Genomic DNA, 15172 nt, shown 5'->3' with positions numbered 1-15172 from the left:
AATTTCTCCTCATTTCAGCCCGAAATGGCCAACCCCTTAATCTGAAACTGTGACTCCTGGTTCTAGACTCCACAGTCAGGGAAAACATCCTACCTGTCAAGCCTTACAAGAATTTTGTTTGTTTCAATGAGTTCATCTCTCATTCTTCTAAACTCTAGAGAACGTAGGACTAATCTTCTCAATCTCTCTTCATAGGACAATCCCCCCATCCCAGGAATCAATCTGATAAACCTTCGCTGGACTCCCTCTATGGCAAGTATATCCCTCTGTAGGGAAAGACACCAAAACTGTACACAATATACCAGATGTGGTCTCACCAGGGCCTTACATAATTGCTGTAAGACGTCTTGGGGCCGAAATTGCCCCAGGCCACTGGCCCGGCCGAAACCCTTCCTGGTGGCCCAGTGGACCAAACTTAAACTATCGCGCAGGCTCTCCCCTTTAAGTGAAGGGGAGAGCCGTGGTGATGCGGTGCCGTGATGACGTCACCAGCGCTACGCTGATGACTGACAGCGGCAGGCACTACACCCTGTCCCAACTTCCACCCCTCTGGTGTGCTCACCGTTGCACTACCGCCCCCATTCTGAGCCACCTCCGGTCTGCCTGAAAAAAAAAGCCAAAGAGCGGAATTTCGCTCGAGACCACCTCAAGCACTGCGGTGGTAAAAACACTAGAAACGGGGTGCGTGAGGCCTGTTTCCAGTGGTGGGCAATTTTGGCCCCCTTTTCACTTATAGTCAAATCCTCTTGTACTAACGGCCAACACATCATTTACTTTCCTAATTGCTTGCTATACCTGCATGTTAACTTTCAGTGATTTGTGTCCAAGGACACCCAGGTCCCTCTGAACACCAACAGTTGCTGTTAGTATGATACACTCATAAAAATGACCTTTTTGGTATTCTTTTCCTGTAATAATTATTCAGCTCCCATCCGCTGTCAAGTTCAGTAATTCCTTTCAGCCAGTGCCAACTCGATTTCAATGACACTCACTGTTCAAATCACAGAATCACACAGCACAGACTGAGACCATTCGGCCCATTGTGTCTCAAACGTTCAAGTCTCACTCCGGCGAGTAGAGTGTGTAATCTAGTTTGATACTTCGGTGCGGTACTGAGGGAGTGCAACACGCGTTCAGGTGAAACATTAAACCAATGCCCTCTCTGCCCTTGCAGCTGGATGGAAAAGATCTCATGGTTGTATTGGAAGAAAAGCAGGGATTCGGGCCAACATTTTATCCCTCAACTGACACCAAAACAGATAATCTGCTCATTTATCTCATCGCTGTTAGTGGCCTTTTGCTGTGCACAAATTGGCTGCTGTGGTTGTCGACATCAGAACAGACCACACTTCCTTTTGGCTGTGAATCACTTTGGAATGTCCTGGGGAAAATAATAGGCACTGTATGAATGCAAGTTCTGATTTCTCAATGAAAATTCTTGTAATCATTTGAATCAAAGACTGCTCCAACAGTGAGGCCCCTTCCCAGAGTGAACTGCCACTGGAACTCTGAGAAGGCGAATAGATAACGCACATATTAAAGTAAGGATTACATTTTCGCATTGGCTTGGCTCAGTGGTGGCCCTGTCAACTTGAAGTTCAAGCCTCACTTCTAACGTAAACACCTAACCTGGGCTGGCATGTCAGTGTAGTACTGAGGGAGTGCTGCAGCGTCGGAGGCACTGCCTTTCTGAGGATACGTTAAACCGAGGTCCCCCCTGCCTGTTTGGTTGGAATGTAAAAGATCTCTTGGCACTTCCTTGAAGAGCAGAGAATTCTCCTTAGTGTCCTGCCTAATCATCATCATCATCATCATCATCTTAGGCGGTCACTCGTATCGAGGATGACCCGCTCCCACGCCAAAAAGAGACGAGTTCACAGGTGTTTCAATGAAGGACCTAATATTCCAGGTCACGAACTACATCCTGAAGGGTGAAAGATGCCTCCACGTGGATTTTTTTAACGTGTGGTGGCCGTTGCACACCAGCCACCACATGGGTTTGACAGAGCTAGGTCTTGGTCCAGTGGCAAGGATTAACCAAGACGACTGGAGACCAGCTCTGCTGCATGGACTGAGCGCGCACACATATTGCAGTGTGGGCTGGCCCGTGTTGCCCCTGGGCCCTCGCCTCTTCTGGGCCCCGAACTCACACCTCTCCTGGGCCCCGATCATATCGCTCCACGATCACTCGCCGTTCCTTCGCCCTGAACTCGCCGCAGCTGCCTAATATTCCACCCTCAACCAACAGCACTTTAAACTGATTAACTGATCATTAATATACTGCTGTTTATGGGACCTTGCTGTGCACAAATTGGTTGCCATGTTTGCCTCGACAACAATGAGTCCACTTCAAACCTAATTCCTTGGCTTTGAAGCTTTAATGATGTCCCGGGAATGTGAGAAGCGCTATGTATATGCAAATTCTTTCTTTCAGTTGGTCAATCTTCAAAACTTTCCATCTTCACAGTTGCTGCACATAATTTGCGGCCAAGAAACAGAGTAGTAGGGAGTAACCTGGATTGTTAGCATCTATCCAGTGAAAAGACAAGTTAACATGTTGAGAACATGGGGCCAAAGTTTCACCAGGATTTGCTCCGTTTTTTTTGGAGCAACTAGATTTTTTTGGAGTAACTTAAAAATCGCAGTTCTCCCCATTTAATTTGCTCCAGTGTAAGTGAGTTACTTAGGTTTTTTTTAAGTTTTGTTTTTCCCAAAAGGGGGCGTTACCAGCCATTTACTCCTATTTTGGCCACTGAAGCAAGTTTAGCCGGTGAAAAGTTACTCCAAACTAACTTAGGCCAGCGTATGAGGTCACTTGTGTGATGCTCAGAAAAACCTTGCGGAGAATTAAGAAATCAGTGCAGGTAGCCTCCGAATGACAGTGTTATGATAGGAATGCTAGTTTTTTTCAAATCCCAAGCAGCAAGATGGGACAGGTTGTAGGTGCTATCAGCCTGAGCATATTTTTAGTAAAGGTAGCTAGATATTAAATTACTGGAAAATCTTTGAAGATTATTTTCTCCCCACCCCACCACACATCGGATCAAAACTCTTCCCCTCCCCCCCCATCAAAACTCTCCCCTCATCAAAACTCTTCCCCTCCCCGGCCCCCCCCCGATCAAAACTCTTCCCCTTCCCCCCCCCAAAAAATCTTCCCCTCCCCCCTCAAAACTCTTTCCCCCTCCATCCAACCTGTCCCTTGTAGCCCTCAGTGCAGGAAGGCAGCGGCTGGCCTGTGCGGCAGGCCACTTGGCCTGCGATAGGGGCGGCGAGCGTCTGCCCCTCCCACACAGCCTGCAGCACACACACTCAGATTCTGGGGGCAAGGAGCTACTGCGCATGTGCGCACACTCTAGCGCGCATGTGCAGAGGTCCCGGCACTGTTTTCAGCACCGGGACCTGGCTCTGCCCCCGAATCCAGTTGCCACGCTACGTCACCATGGAGGAAAGGCTGGGGAGCAGCCAAACTCGGCCCAAAGATTTTTGGCGCCCTTGGAGTTCTACAAAAGCGGCGCACATCTGGTGAGTACGCCAGAAGTCTGTACTGGCCAAATTTGGGCCCATAGGAACTGCTGGATGAAAATAGACCAAAGTCCAACTAGTTTGCCTTCTACCATCCTTGGTAGTCACGTGGTACTAAGATAATGCAGTTGTTGACTGATCACGGCAATCAATCTCTATCAGTGAGTCTACAACAGACCCAGACATGAGGTGAGGAAAACCCCCAGTGGGGGAGAGCTCTGGGGAACCATTGGTCCAAAGCCACTTGTTCCTCCCAAGCACATTACACTTACCTCATGTCATGTCTCAAATTACATATATACTAAAATGTTATTTCCTGAAAGGAATCGATCTAATTTGTAGATGAATGTTGGGTGCATATGCTTCATTGGAACGACCAATTGATAAATAAGACCACAACTCATTAACTTGTCTTTTATCTCTCAAACACTAGCTGAGCTGCATTGTACTGTTGTTAAAAGCTGCTAATTGCAGTGAAAGGCCTTCCACTATCTGCTGTTTGTAACCAAGAGTTTATATCGGTACCAACACGATTCACTCCGGGTATGAATATGAGTCACAGGGTCAGCCTGTCTCAGCTCGTAACTGTCTTATTCCTAAGTCAGAAGGTCATGGGTTCAAGCCCCACTGCGCACTCGAGCACATTTTCCAGGCTGACGCCCCCAGCGAAATACTGAGGGAGTCATCATGTCATCCATCAGAGTGCTGCTTTGTTGGAGGTGCCGACTTTCGGATGAGACGTTAAACCAGGGCCCTGTCTCAGGTAGATGTAAAGGATCCCATAGCACTTCATCGTCACTTTTACTGATGCCCGCTTTTGATTTCCAAATTCCAATTAAACTGAATTCAGAATCCCAGTTTTCTATCAACCGCAGCTAATGATCAGATCAGCAGCTTGATGGAGACACACCATTAACTCCTCGTCACCTGCCTGATAGGTGGATGTAAAAGGTCCCACGGCACTACTCAAAGAGTCTCAAAGAAGAATAGAGGAGTTCTCCCCAGTGTCCTGGCCAATATTATCCCTCAACCAACACCACTAAAAGACAGATAATGTGGTCATTATCATATTGCTGTTTGCTGGGAGCTTGTTGCATACAAGATGGTGTCCGGCATTACAACAGTGACAACATGTCAAACGGTGCTTCATTGACTGTAACATCTTGGAAGAAGGGACTGAGTGTAACGTAGTCAAGTTTGCTGACGATGGGAGGAAAAGCAATGTGTGAGACGGACTCAAAAAATCTGCAAAAGGACATAGACAGGCTAAGTGAGTGGGCAAAAATTTGGCAGATGGAGTATAATGTCGGAAAGTGTGAGGTCATGCACTTTGGCAGGAAAAAAATCAAAGAGCAAGTTATTATTTAAATGGAGAAAGATTGCAAAGTGCCGCAGTACAGCGGGACCTGGGGATACTTGTGCATGAAACACAAAAGGATAGTATGCAGGTACAGCAAGTGATCAGGAAGGCCAATGGAATCTTGGCCTTTATTGCAAAGGGGATGGAGTATAAAAGCAGGGAAGTCTTGTTACAGCTATATAAGATATTGGTGAGGCCACACCTGGAATACAGCGTGCAGTTTTGGTTTCCATATTTACGAAAGTATATACTTGCTTTGGAGGCAGTTCAGAGAAGGTTTACTAGGTTGATTCCAGGGATGAGGGGGTTGACTTATGAGGAAAGGTTGAGTAGGTTGGGCCTCTACTCATCGGAATTCAGAAGAATGAGAGGTGATCTTATCGAAACGTATAAGATTATGAGGGGGCTTGACAAGGTGGATGCAGAGAGGATGGGGGAGACTAGAACTAGAGGGCACAATCTTAGAATAAGGGGCCGCCCATTTAAAACAGAGATGAGGAGAAATTCCTTCTCTCAGAGGGTTGTAAATCTGTGGAATTCACTGCCTCAGAGAGCCGTGGATGCTGGGGCATTGAATAAATTTAAGACAGAAATAGACAGTTTCTTAAACGATAAGGGGATAAAGGGTTGTAGGGAGCAGGCGGGGAAGTGGAGCTGAGTCCATGATCAGATCAGACATGTTCTTATTGAATGGCGGAGCAGGCTCGAGGGGCAGTATGGCCTACCCCTGTTCCTATTTCTTATGTTCTTTGGGATGTCTTGGAGTCATGAATGGCGCTATATAAATGCAATTCATTCCCCTTTTCCTGGCACAATGTAGTGAGATTGGCCTGGTGTGACTGAAGTTATAAATAACCATTGTGCACATGTGCTAATGGAATCAGATTTTAAAAAGAGAAAAAAATTCTGGCTTTTCTTCTCAAGGAAGGCACTTGGAGAGCCACAAATCCAGAAACAGCTCCAGCAGGAGTCCCAGCAGACAGATGGTTTACTTTCATAAGGACTGTTTTTGGACTTGTAAAAGTTCATCAGCCCTTGCCAGGAGGTAGCAGGGGGTGGAGGAAAACAGACATAAAAAATTCTTACACAAAAGCAAAATACTGCAGACTGAAATAAAATCAGAAAACGCTGGAAGTACTCAGCAGGTCAAGCAGAGAGAGAGAGAAACATTTCAGGTCAATGATCCTGCGTCAGAACTCGACTCCCTTGTCCAGTCTCTTCCCACCTACATCCGCGACTCTTCTGATGTCCTCCGCCACTTTAACAGTTTCCAGTTTCCCGGCTCCAACCGTCTTCTTTTCACCATGGACGTCCAATCCCTCTACACTTCCATCCCCCACCAGGATGGCCTGGGGGAGCTCTGCTTCTTCCTCGAGCAGAGGCCCAACCAGTTCCCATCCACCACCACTCTCCTCTGCCTGGCTGAACTTGTTCTCACATTGCACAACTTCTCCTTGAACTCCACTCACTTCCTCAAAATTAAAGACGTTGCCATGGGAACCCACATGGGTCCTGGCTATGCCTGCCTTTTTGTGGTATATGTGGAACATTCTTTGTTCCAGTCCTTCTCGGGTCCCCTCCCTCATTTCTTTTTCCGGTACATTGATGACTGTATCAGTGCCATTTCCTGCTCTTGCCCTGAGCTAGAAAATGTCATTTACTTTGCATCCAATTTCCACCCTTCAAATGGTCCATCTCCGACTCTTCCCTCCCCTTCCTCAACTTCTCTGTCTCCATTTCTGGGGATAGGCTATGGGAAACATTCACTTAAAGCCCACTGACTCCCACAGCTACCTGGACTACACTTCCTTCCTTCCAACTTCCTGTAAGGACTCCATTCTATACTCCCAGTTTCTCAAAGCAGTTTGGACAAATTGTCATCGATCTGAAACGTTAAGAACATAACATAAGAACATAAGAAATAGGAGGAGTAGGTCATTCGGCCCCTCGAGCCTGCTCCGCCATTCAATAAGATCATGGCTGATCTGATCATGGACTCAATCCACTTCCCTACCCGCTCCCCATAACTCTTCATTCCCTTATCGTTCAAAAATCTGTCTATCTCCACCTTAAATATATTCCACAGCTCTCTGGGGCAGAGAATTCCACAGATTCACGACCCTCAGAGAAGAAATTCCTCCTCATTTCCATTTTAAATAGGTGCCTCTTATTCTTAACTCTGTTTCTCTCTCCACAGATGCTGCCTGTACTGCTGAGTATTTCCAGAATTTTCTATTTCTGTATTATATAAAAAGTTCTGGTTTGTAAGTAAAGTGTCGTAACGCGTGAGGCAATCCACAGCCTCGGCCTTGTGACACGGTTGTTGCTGTAGAACAAACAATGCAGAGATAACTTACCAGCCGTGGCAGTGAGAATTTCTCTGGTCACTGTGTGCAGCAATATCATCACTGGCAGCATGGGCGCAGTCCTTTACAATGTCACTAACACACAGCGGTCAGAGTCTACCTTCCTGCTGTGTTCACAATGATGCTAACAGAATTTGAGAGAGATATATTGGCAGGCGCGGATTAACCACGGGGCGGATGGGGCTGCCGCCCCAAGCCCACCAAAGAACATAGACCCACCAAATAAATGTAGGAAAAAAAAGCATAAGGCCTCCCAAATAGAATAGACAATAAGAGAGGAAAAACAAGACCGAGAAAAATAGATTCATTTGTTTATACCTATATACAGAAGTACCTATTTACACTAATGTACTTATATACAGAAGTACCTATATACACTAATGTACCTATATACAGAAATACCTATATACACTAATGTACCTATATACAGAAGTACCTATATACACTAATGTACTTATATACAGAAGTACCAATATACACTAATGTACCTATATACAGAAATACCTATATACACTAATGTACTGATCTACAGAACAGAATATGCACTAATCTGTTTTGTCTCACATGTTGAGAGAAATTTGCATATATGTATAGGAATCTAGTATTGCAATGTTACCAGAACCAGAACATGGTACCTACTTGTAACAGAATATGCTTCCATTGTTGAATATACTGGCCTAAGTTTTCATGCTCAGAATCAGAATCATATACATCATGTAATGAACATGAACAAACATAACTACCGGCCCATTTGGATCAGGCCCTTAATCCAGCCCTGTATATCGTGTGTTTTAAAACCCATTTTGGGTCATCGGACATACCATTTGGTCCATGAGCTCAGGCATTTGTAAGTGATTTCTACCCCACTTGTGTTTTCTCACCATGGGGCCAATCTTGCACGCAGTGTCGAGCATTGTGTAATATGTGCTCATATCAGGAATGCAGGTCAGTGGGCCCCACACAATGCTCCACCCAATTTAGTGAATGGACAGCAAATCACGCACATTAGTTAGTTTCCAATTTGCACAAGGTTTTGCACCAGGAAGGCTACGTTGTAAAATCTTCCCCTTTGATCCCAGTTCCTCCAGCAACAAACTTCTACAACAGTGACTACTCTTCAAAAAAACCCAGAAAGACTTGCATTTATATAGCGCCTTTCACGATCACCGGACGTCTCAAAGTGCTTTACAACCAATGAAGTACTTTTGGAGTGTAGTCACTGTTGTAATGTGGGAAACACGGCAACCAATTTGCGCACAGCAAGCTCCCACAAATAGCAATATGATAAGGACCAGATCATCTGTTTTTATGTTATGTTGATTGAGGGATAAATATTGGGCAAGGGATAACATCCTTTGCTCTTCTTCAAAATAGTGCCATGTGATCTTTTACATCCACCTGAGCACGCAGATGGGGCCTCATCCGAAAGACGGCACCTCCGACAGTGCAGCGCTCCCTCAGCACTGCACTGGAGTGTCGGACTAGATTTTCTTTTGCTCATGCCCCTGAAGTGGGACTTGGACTCACAACCTTCTGACTCAGAGGTGAGTGTGCTACCCACTGAGCCATGGCTGACACAAAAAGGTCTGTAAAGTGCTTTGGGACATCCCGAGGTGGTGAAAGGCGCTGTATAAATGCAAGTCTTTGAGGAAACAGAATAAAGAAAAAAAAAACAAAGTACAACGGTGGGGGATTTTTTTTTAGCTAAAAAAGTGAGTGAGTTTGGGAGCGGGTGGGAGGGGTGGGGGGCGGGGAGAGGGGATGAAGGGATGAGAAAGGATTAAAGTGACAGCGGGTCGGGAGTTCGGCTCGAACCCGGCGACTTCCAATCTTAACTACAACGCTTTCAGCTGCGTGCGAGAAACTCCCATGGGAGAGGCGGGTTAGCAATTGAAAGCTATTAAGAGGCAATTAGGAGCGGTTTTAACTTTAAATGTGTGAACTTTAACTCTTGAGTGCACAGCTGTTACAGGCTTCCTGAAAGTCGCTGGTGAATGCAAGGCGAGAAGACAGTGCAAACTGACCAAATGACAGGCAAACAATCCTATAGCTACTCAGACCACACACCTGCTTCCTTGCCCAAGGGAAAGGCTTGTGGAGAGTGTGTTTTGCAGCTGATTTCCACTACTTTGGTGGTCATTTCTGCTACCATGGATTTTTGAGAGCCTGATCCACACTTTCTGTCTGCCAAGCATCATTTCAGCACGGGTGCCACTTATGCAGCATTACCTTGGACCTCAAATGAGAAGACGACGATGACGATGACTTGCATTTATATAGTGCTTTTCACGACCACCCGAAGTCTCAAAATGCTTTAGAGCCAATGAAGTACTTTTTGGAGTATAATCACTGTTAAAATGTAGGAAACGCGGCAGCCAATTTGCACACAACAAGCTCCCACAAACAGCTATGTGATAATGACCAGATAATTTGTTTTAGTCATGTTGATTGAGGGATAAATATTGGCCCAGGACACCGGGAATAACTCCCCTGCTCTTCTTCAAAATAGTACCATGGGATCTTTTACATCCATTTGAGAGCGCAGGCGGGACCTCGGTTTAACGTCATATCCAAAGGATGAGGACCAAGATGAGCAGCAGGAACAACAGCACCGGTAGCAGGAGCAGGACGAGCAGCAGCCTTCGCCTCACTGACCTGCCGCTCCGCAGGAGAGAGGGGATGAGCTCAGGGGTGCAGCTCGCAGAAGGCGATACCCCCAACACAGGATATTTATAGGCAGAGGATCAGCTTCCTGGACATGTCGGGACACCGGTGGCTCAGGGTATCGCGTCAGGTGGTCGCAGACATTTGCAGCCGCCTGGAAGAACACCTTCTGCCAAGTGGACCTAGTGGGCACCCTTTGCCACTGGCTGTCAAAGCCACCGCCGCCCTCAATTTCTTCGCCTCTGGCTCCTATCAGGGATCTGCTGGAGGTAGCTGCAGAATCTCGCAAGCTGCTGCCCACAAATGCATCACTCAGGTGACCGATACCATGTATGCCAGGGCCGGCAATTGCGCACACTTTGCAACCGATGAGGCCGGTCAGAGTGAACGGGCGCTTGGCTTTGCGGCTCTGGCTGGCTTCCCACAGATCCAGGGAGTCATTGACTGCACTCAAGGCAATCAATGTGCCCTACCCAGATCACCCTGGAGTCGTCTTCACCACCAGGGCTTCCACTCCATCGTCATCATAGGCGGTCCCTCGAATGAGGATGACTTGCTTCCACAAGAGTTCACAGATGTTTCAATGAAGGACCCAATGTTCCAGTCCTGAACTCCAATTGAGGGAGTGGAAGATGCCTGTGTGTGGATTTCTTTAACGTGTGGTGACCGTTGCACATCAGCCACCACACGGGCTTGACAGAGCTAGGTCTTGGTCCAGTGGCAAGGGTTGTATCAGGACGACTGGAGACCTGCTCTGCTGCACGGACCTAATGCGCACACACATCGCAGTGTGGGCTGGCCCATGCTGCCCCTGGGCCCTCGTCTCTTCTGGGCCCTGCACCCTCATTCGCTGCACCCTCTCCCACAATGTTCCGGGGCCCGGTGCTCCAGCTCTATTTCGGACATACAGGCTTGGCTAAGGTGCAAAACTTTCAACAGCAGTCTTACACATACAGCTTATTTCTTCATTAACACTTTACCACCCATCTACTAAAAGAACAAACACAATGAACAAAGAGATAAAAACAGGTTTAAATGTATGTGATGTATAAACTTTCTTCTATGTGTGCTAATTAGTCCATCAATGCTCAGCTCGTAAGCAACTACAAAAAGATCAACACGCAGGTAGATGTGTGCCAGACTCCCAGGCAGCTGACATAATGCTTTAATCCTATGGCAGCCCCACCCACCCCACTCTCAGAGCTCTGTGGACCCCAAAACAGACCCCAAAGTGCTAACTCCTGAAGACATGGCTGATGGGGGTACCATTAGGCTTGCTTCAGATATTAGCAACCGAGAGTCGAGGCGATTTTAAACTGACTCACTCAGCAGAAACCTGGCGCGGGTGGGCAGTTAAAACCGCCCTGGCTCTTACCTGTCCGAAACATGATCGCAACATCTGCAACTTTAACTGGCTCCCCTGAGCAGGCAGCAAGGACAGGCGCCCGGAGCAACATGTTGTGGTCCGGTGACATATTTGAGACCCGACTATAATTTTAACCCAGGCCTGAGCAGGGAATCCGCCTGGAGTTAAAATCGGGCCCAAACATCCAAAGAACAGTGAACTCCACCCGAGACAGTGAATTCCCAACATTCCTTCACTCCTTTAAAAGCAGCATCAGAACAGTAATGGTGCAGTGTTTGTGAGAGGGAGAATGGCTGTACCCTTGAAGCAACAGCCACAATGCATCAGCATTATTGATTCCTGGGATGAGAGGGCTGTCCTTTGAGGAGCGATTGAGTAGAATGGGCCTGTATTCTCTGGCGTTTAGAAGAATGAGAGGTGATCTCATTTAAATTTATAACATACTTAGAAGGCTTGACAGTGTAGATGCTGAGAGGCTGTTTCCCCCGGGCTGGAGAGTCCAGAACTAGGGAGCAGAGTCTCAGGATAAGGGGTCGGCCATTTAGGACTGAGATGATGAGAAAGTTCTTCACTCAGAGGGTTGTGAATCTATGGAATCTGAGTATATTCAAGACGGAGATAGATAGATTCTTGAGCACTAACGGCATCAAGGGATATGGACGTCAGGCGGGAAAGTGGAGTTGAGGTAGAAGATCAGCCATGATCTTAATGAATGGCAGAGCAGGCTCAAGGGGCCATATGGCCTACTCTTATTTATTATGTTCTTATGAGTGAGGTATCTTCTGAAATATATCCCAATGTGGTGTATCTTTCTGTAGAAAGTGGGTGGGAAGGGAGCTTGTGGTAATCATATGACGACAGCAACTTGTATTTATATAGTGCCTTTATCATAGTAAAATATCCCAAAATGCTTCACAGGAACGTTATCAAACAAAATGTGACACTGAGCCACATAAGAAGCTATTAGGACAGGTGCCCAAAAACTTGGACAAAGAGTTAGGTTTTAAGGAGCATCTTAAAGGAGGAGAATGAGGCAGAGAGGTTGAGAGAGAGAATTCCAAGACACCTGAAGGCACAGTCGCCAATGGTGGGTGATTACATTTGGGAATACGCAAGAAGCTAGAATTGGAGGAGCGCAGAGATCTCGGAGATCATGGAGGGGTTTGAAAACTAGGATGAGAATTTTTAAAATCGAGGGATTGCCGGTCCAGGAGCTGATGTAGGTCAACGAGCACAGGAGTGATGGGCAGACAGGGCTTGGTGTGAATTAGGATAAGGGCAGCAGAATTCTGGATGACTTCAAGTCTATGGAGGGTACAAGGTGGGAGGCCGGCCAGGGGAACATTGGACTAGTCGAGTCTCGAGGTAACAAAGGCACGGGTGAGGGTTTCAGCAGCGGATGAACTGAGGCGGCGGGCAGGGAGACGGGCGATGTTACGGAGGAGGAAGTATGCGGTCTGATGATGAAGAGGATATGGTGTTGCAAGCTCAGCTCTGGGTTAAGTAGAATGCCAAGTTTGCGAATGGTCTGATGCAGCCTCAGAGAGGGGCCTCAGAGTTTATACACTGAAATCCCATCGCATCAACCATTACATCCTGAAGACATGAGTTATACCAGTGAAGCTCCTCTATCCACCCACATCTACTGCGACTCCTGCAATGGTATTCAACCACATCCAGAACCAGATTGCATTTTGAAAGAATCCTAAATTACGAGTCCACCATTTAGAACACTTTTTAAATATGAACGGACATCTATAGACCCATTCTGGGGCTTGTAACGCCAACCCCAGCCCTTCAATTTGAATTATTTCCTGCCTTGCCACTTACTCACAAGTCCCCATTGTCCGGCAGCTTATTCCGTGGGTGGGATTGAAAGTCTCGCCCCTCACACGCTGGCGTTTCATGGGTGTAAAGTCAAAATGGGCAAATTCGAAAAGGCGACATCGCAGTGTCCGAGAAACCACGGAAACCGAGTCAGGATGCTGGGCCGCTGACCGGACAGGGAAGGTCAAGGTTAGTCACTGGCAGGAGATCACACAAACAGAAATAGATAAAAGGTCCGTGGACCCACACAAGACAAACCTCGGTGACCTTACTAATAGAGCAATCTCTTGTCCTATGCCTACACAGGCAGGCAGTAAGAAAGCAGCGGCCAGTGACAATGAACACCAAGTGTCCTTTCATTCCAGTCAAGGATTGTGAATGGATAATTGCAAGGCTGCTTTACCCACACAGATATTCGGCCCATCGTGCCTGTGCCGGCTGTCAGAGAGCTCTCCAATTCTTTCCACTCCCCAGTGCCCCCAGCTCTTTCTCCAAATAGTCTTGCATTTTTTCCCCCTTTTCAAGTATTTATCCAATTGCCCTTTTTTGAAAGTTACGATTGATTCTGTTCCCACCATCCTTTCAGGCAGCGCGTTCCAGACCAGAACAATTCGCTGAGTAAAATAAAAATCCTCTTGGCCCCCTGGTTCTTTTGCCAATCACCTTAAATCTGTGTGTCCTCTGGTTACCGACTCTCCTTCCAGTGGAGACAGTTCCTCCTTATTTACTCTGATCAAAACCCCTCGAAATTGTGAACGCCTCTACTCCCCTGAACCTTCTCTGCTCCGAGGGGAACAATCCCAGTTTTACCAGGAGCTGTTTCGCCTGCTGGCAATCTGCATCCACGCCTCGCACTCCAATACTGCCAGCCGAGACCGGGTGTAACACGCGTTCGTTTTTAATGTTTTTTGTGAATTTGCATACAGATACAACTACTTCATAAAATACGAAAGCGTGTTACACCCAGTCTCGGCGCGTATCCACAACGCTCTCTCCATTAACCAAAATAAAAACGCTGAGATTGCTCGAACAAGAAAGTTCAACACTGGGGAGGTTTACCTCGAAGAAAAACTAAGTTTATTGAGCGCTTCCAGCGGACCCCAGCGAAAGATGCACAGAATCTTTCCAGATTAAATAAATAAACAGGCACAAATAAAACCCCAAAGTAAGTCAAATGGGGATTCGAAGCAGTGTTCCTCGTGTCACTCACGCATTTTGAACAAGATTAAACGTTCCTACCACATTTTGCCGACCTTTCCAGCAGCCAACAAGAGCTCCGGGCCAGGAGTCACATACAGATAAGATCCACCAGGAATGTGTGTGTGGTGAGTGGGGAGAGAATCAGACAGGGTTAAATGCAATTCTTTTTCCTTTTCTTTTTGTGAATTTTGGTTTCTTCCATTGAAAGTCCGGCTGCTCACGATTTTGCTTTAAATGAGACAGCACACACTGGACGTTTCTCCAGTGTTCAATTCCACCTCCTCTTTCACTCTGGCAGCAGCGTCACGGAGCAGGCGTGGCACCCACCAAAAAAAACTCTCCCACTTTATTATCACAGCTTTCTGAATCGGATTTCATTGCAGCCCCGGCCTGGTCTGATCTTCGCTGCTGCTTGTGAAATTGACACGGAGCCCTGAGTCAGTTTCATTTCTTGCTCAGGTCCACATTTCAACCAAGATCTTGTTGCAAAGCAATCTCCTTCTCGATCGCCGTATTGCCACAATTTAATTCGGATATTTTCTGTGATTTTTTGGGGGTCAATTCTTCCGATTTGTTTGTTGTTACACCTTAGCTCATGGCACATTTCGTTTAACTCGCACACCGTTGCGGAAGTGAAGGAATTGCAGAGTGTCTCTCTCCCAGAAAGGGATTATTGTTTAAATAGTTGACATGAGTAACGCACCCCAGCCAGGCTCCAAGCGATAGCATACCTTTCATATCAATAGTTTTGTGCGGGTTTGAAATGCAGTTGCCCTTCAAAGAATTTGGCAAGCTCCACTCAAGCATATATGTGTAGGTAATTCATGGGCAACCTTCCAAAGTTTTCCAAAACAAAAACCCCAAACA

At 46.8% G+C, this 15172-nt stretch overlaps 1 protein-coding gene across 3 annotated transcripts in view; it reads right to left on the bottom strand.

The window, feature by feature from the left end:
• Positions 1–14618, bottom strand: part of p2ry1 (purinergic receptor P2Y1) — a 34159-nt gene extending 19541 nt beyond the window's left edge. Inside the window, exon 1 of one of the 3 annotated variants that reach the window (XM_070882420.1) lies at positions 14345–14618. The gene's annotated coding sequence lies outside the window, so the exon portion shown is untranslated. Of the gene's footprint in view, positions 1–13108; positions 13199–13768; positions 13973–14344 lie in introns of those variants that run through there. The other 2 variants (XM_070882422.1, XM_070882421.1) reach the window with 2 other exon arrangements.
• Positions 14619–15172: the final 554 nt, after the last annotated feature.

The sequence above is a fragment of the Pristiophorus japonicus genome, chromosome 6 (genome assembly GCF_044704955.1).
Source record: "Pristiophorus japonicus isolate sPriJap1 chromosome 6, sPriJap1.hap1, whole genome shotgun sequence".
Lineage (NCBI taxonomy): Eukaryota > Metazoa > Chordata > Chondrichthyes > Pristiophoridae > Pristiophorus > Pristiophorus japonicus.
The sequence above is the reverse complement of the archived record's forward strand: the minus strand, read 5'-3'. Positions and strand labels throughout refer to the sequence as shown.